The sequence below is a fragment of the Lolium rigidum genome, chromosome 1 (genome assembly GCF_022539505.1).
Source record: "Lolium rigidum isolate FL_2022 chromosome 1, APGP_CSIRO_Lrig_0.1, whole genome shotgun sequence".
NCBI lineage: Eukaryota > Viridiplantae > Streptophyta > Magnoliopsida > Poales > Poaceae > Lolium > Lolium rigidum.
In genome coordinates this window covers 93,093,392-93,098,411 of record NC_061508.1, presented here as the reverse complement: position 1 = coordinate 93,098,411, position 5,020 = coordinate 93,093,392, and the positions used below count along the sequence as shown (strand labels likewise).

General features: G+C 46.0%; 1 long non-coding RNA gene across 1 annotated transcript; it reads left to right on the top strand.

The window, feature by feature from the left end:
- Positions 1–2,137: 2,137 nt before the first annotated feature.
- Positions 2,138–4,335, top strand: LOC124677846. The gene is made up of 3 exons (XR_006994250.1): positions 2,138–2,494; positions 2,601–2,720; positions 4,149–4,335. It is a non-coding gene; the product is annotated as an uncharacterized LOC124677846 (long non-coding RNA).
- The last annotated feature ends 685 nt before the right edge of the window (positions 4,336–5,020 follow it).

Below are 5,020 nucleotides of genomic sequence, written 5' to 3'. Positions count from 1 at the left end.
CCCCCTTCCTCGCGCCGCCAGCTGAAGCCAACGATGGATCTCGGCGGGCACAAGATCCAACAACCGCCGGCACCATCCATTGCCGGAGGCCGTGGAGGAGGTGCCGCCGCCGCTCGTCATGGGTCGCCTCCCTAGACGCAGAGCGCGTCGAAACCGGTGGCCGCCGCCACCACCGGTCGCCGCCTCCATCATCCCCCCTGGCACGTTTGGTGCCGGGGCCCACCGCCACCGTGGCACGGGCCGACAGCAGCGGCGGAGGGAGAGAGGATGGGGGGGGGGGCTGGCAGCGCTAGGGTTTGGAGCCCTTAGCGTCGCCATGGGGAGCGAACGTGAGTGGGATTAGAAAGAACTGCTGAAAAGCCTTTTTTTACCTATACTATATTATGTATCATATTCTTTTACGGATTCGGAGCGGATCAGAAATTACTGGTCGCATACTCGAATAAGATGTATAAGACAACAAATTTAAAAAAATGGAGCAGATTTGAGGAGGAAACAAATTAATTAGATATATGTAATTAAGGTCAGGACGATAATACCGACACATGGTTTAATAGCCAAGAATTCTAACAAATTTGCACTCCATGTTAGATAGAGAGACTATGTAAATGAGGTATCCCTTAATGACGAAATGACAACTCATTGTCTACTCAACATGTCGTATTAGTTTTGATATTTTGGATAAAAAGCATAGGATAATACATTTAAAAAATCATATACGGATATCCGGGTGCCTAGGAAGGAAAGCTCCTCTTCTACACGTATCACCGTGCGAGATCCTCGCTGATTCGGGCAATGGTGTGCTCACCATGAAAGCGAGGTGGGTAGCGACGTTGACAAGCCCGAGGCGTGGTGTGTGTAGGTCACCGCTGGCGAAGGATGCGCTTGCTTTTTTTTCATTTTTTTATTTATTAAGGTCCTTGGTGTAAAAAAGAAAGACCCGGTTGTACTTCATAAAAATTTTATAGTACCTAACTACGTTCTTAGTAGCCAAAATATTGATAAGCTAGAAAAGCAAGAAAAAATAAGCATATACTTCGCTAGCTAAGCCAGTATCAAAACCACTAGGAGTTGTGGGCAATGCGTATCACCTCTATGCTTCCTCCGCCAGTGCAAACTTAAGGTCAAATGTATTATCCTAGATTCATTCGAAACCTGGAGACTTGTATTTTTGTATTGGTTATGGTGACAAAAAGTTTTTCTTTCCATATGAATCTTTCTCAATTAAGAATCAGTCTCAAATAAGGTTTTGGAAAGGTGGCTTGCAATATCACTATTTGAGAACAATATCACGCACTATACAATATTGTGCATCACAAGACCCATTCCCCATCCTCTCCACTCCCCTTGCTATAGTACTCGAGACCAACCCTTCCGAGCCAGACCAAAGCCCTCCTCTGCGGCTTTGTTGTCGAGGAGTGATAGAGGCGACGCGTTGGTGCCAGTAATGTATATAGTAGTTCTAGATTCCGTCGAGATATGATTCATAGCATAGCAGGACCGGAAGGCATCAGTCAAGGAGAGGGACGACCCCCGCAATTTGTAATTTTTATTTTCTTTTGTATTCTTTATACTTACTTTCTCCGTCTTATAAAACTTATCTTAGATTTATGTAAATTTAATTTATTCGCACATTGGATAGGGTTCGGATACTTTCAACAGATGACTCTCTTTTACCAAAAAGAAAAACGACTCGAGATTGGAGACGCCCTAGTTAATCAGCTGTCCAGGGTTGATTGATCGCTGACTGGCGAGGTGCGTGCGAGTGCATGTTCGGACTAGTAGCTTATCAATTCTTTCGGGCGCATTAAGTGGTTGCTAGTACTTCATTAGTGTACTTAATTAGTTGTTGTAAAGTGATCATGTGCGTTTAATACCATGTCGGCAGGAGATGTTACCTGCTTCTTTGCCACTGCTCTGACCGACCGGTCTGTCAAGTTCACTTCTTCAACCTGTAGTAGTTTAGGGTTTCCACTTTCCAATAGAGAAACGTATAATCTATTAACTGGCTGACCACGTTCTGGCGTTCCGCGTGCTCACTCGTCCTGGCCGCGCGATGATGATCGGGTGGCTCGCGCTTTCCTTCACTTATTCGGCTAGTTGGAAGAATCTCGCGAGCTGGGTCCCACCATGGCTGGTTGGAAGAGAGATTAACCATTCCCCTCTGTTTCTCTCCCGTGTCCCCTCTCCCCTTCTCGCTCTGATCTCCTCGCCGGCGTCGATTCGACCGGATCCCGGCGGGACAGTGGCGAGGAGGAGTGCCTCTCGTTTTTGTCGGGAGAGTGCCTCTCGTTTCTGGATAGATTTGGTTGCGAATTCCGGCCATCTAGATCGAGTGGAAGGGCGGTTCCTCTGCCTTGCTCCGGCGTCCTCGCCGTCGACGTCTCGGTACGGATCTCTTTTGAAGGAGGTGAGTAGGAGCCGCTCTCGCGTCCTGACGGTGTTTCTCGAACGGAGGTGCTTGTGCGAGTTCCTGGCTAGTTCATTTCTCAAGGTAAATCCATGGCGGAGTTTGATTTGTTCGTCCTTTTTCTGCATATGCGAAACACGAACGCAATTCGTGCCCTTGATCTAACATGTGTCCTCGTCCTATGTCGTAGGACTTCTGCAATTGTCTTTGTTTTCGTCGGCCTCGTCCTGTGTCGCCATATATCCACTGAGTGAGTCTGTTTCTGCGGTGAAATCCAATTGAAATCCAATAGGTTCTGCCGTATACAAAGGTCAGCCAATAGTGTGTTGTTTGATTCAGGCGTTTTCGAGATGTAGATTGATGATATAGTGAAATGTAGAGATTCATTTTAGCCTCTGACTGTAATATTTGTGAAGTGACTCTGCATGTTGGAAGTAACTCCATGTTTTTATTGTGAAGTAACTATATTAGTTGTTGCAAAGTAATAAGGGGAAGTAATAATGTAGAAATTTGATTAGATTTAGCAGTTTTTGAAGTAACTCGATGTGTTTACTTTACTCTAGTAACTATTTCAGCAATACATAAGTAACTTTATTTCTGATTAGATTACACATAACTTTGACCACACCGCAATACAGAAGTAACTAAAACTGTGGATATGTTTGAAGTAACCCTTAACCTAGAAATAACTTTAAGTTACTTCAATTTTTTGTTGTGAAGTAAGTCTATGTGTTGATATCACCGTGATTAGATTAGCTGTTTTTGAAGTAACTCTATGTGTTTGCAGAGTTATCCTAGCCAGTGGTAACTCTATGATCATATCACCATGATTAGAAAGTATTTTTATTTTCCATGTCCAATCGCGCCTCCCCCGGTACTTATCCGGCCACGATCGAAATCTCCACCCAGTGGCCAGTACCAACCCGCGGCGCGCCTCGCATCCATTTCCGGCCACCGCCGCACCCGTCCAACATCCATCTCCATTCCCTAGCCGCCGGCGAGCCCTGCCCCGCACCCATACACCGTCGTCGATGCGCCCCGCCCTGAATCCATCACCGGCCTCTGGCGAGCTCGGCTAGCCTCCGCTCCGGACAGCGCCCTTTGCCGCACCCAATCTCCGGTCGCCTCCTAAAACTGGAATCCGTCGCGGCCGAGCAACTGGGTTTGGTGCGTGCCTGGTCCAAGGCGGCGGCCGATGGTGTATGGGCCAAGATCGGGTGGAGGGTCCTGGGTGCCGCGCGCGGTGGAGGGCCCAGGCGGCCGGGCGCGGGCAAGAAGAGGGTATGGCTCCACCGGCCTGGCGCGAGTCATGGGAGGGCATGGCTGCTGCTGTCCGCGCGCGCGGGAGGCGAATGGAGGGTCTTTGCTGCTGGTGGGCACGGAAGGGGTTCCGCTGGTGGTCGCTTGTCCTCGATTTGCCGTCGACCCGCCATAGATTCTTGCTCGCGGACTCGCCGGAGATATATAGGCGAGGCTGAGGTGCTCTGGCCCCGCCATAGATCCTTGCTTGCGGACACAAAAACGCGATAGCTATATAACTATCAACTCTGCATGTCAAGTTTATTTTCAAACCAATTATGGTTCGTCTGTAGAGAATTTGTTGCCTGATTCATACAAAAATTGTTGCTTGTTTCGTAGCACTTATCAACTGCAGATCTATGAATTGCGATTTAGGTTAGTTTTCCCCATTGTGGTGTTCAAATTTATCTCACCCACCAACAATTCTTTTGTGTGGCAGGATTATCTAAGGTTTTCCAGTGCATATGAGAGGTTGTTTTTCTTCTACTTGACGAGTTCCTGCCTTCCTGGTCACTTTTTTGTTCTGAATTTCAGTGTATGATTTCTTGTTCACTTCAGTTTCTTTTGTGTATCTGTATCAGAGATTGGTATAAGGAGGATTAGTGCTATAGTATTTTTAGTTTCAACATTGTGAACAATCTGGATTGTGGTTCATTTGTGTATATACTGAGCTAGAAGTAACTGTCTGTAGATGGGAAGTTAGTCTTTGCCAAGCTAGAAATAATTGTATGTTCATGGGATATTACTCTTTGCCAAGCTAGCAGCTATTATGTTTGATGGGATGATACTCCTTGTTAAGCTAGTAGTAATTTTTTGGTGTAGTTTGATGTAAATCCATATATTAGACTAGACGTAATTATGTGTTCTTGGGATGTTACTCTTTGTCAAGTTAGAAGTATTTTCTTTTGTGTTCTTGGTGTAACATCCATGTGTCAGAGTAAAAGTAATTACATGTTGGTTGGATGTTACTTCTTGCACTGTCAAACTTTTTGCCCCAAACCTGCTGCAACTTTTTTTGATTTTGTTGTCTCTGAACTAGGCTACTCATTAAGAGTAAGTGTAGTTTGGTCTGGATGTTAGTCTGCATTGCCCACAGTACCTGCTGCTACACACGGCGTTGCCATAAACTTTATTTGTACTTACTGCTGCAAAGTTGTTCTTTACCTCATGAATAGAAACACAAATATGATGAACTTGAGTCTGCTATCGGACCGAATACCCTTGTTTGCAACTGGATTAAGCCCGTCATCAGTCAAAAACAAGCTGTTCTGCTTCTGGTGTCTTCACATCATTTACCTATTGTAAGTTCTA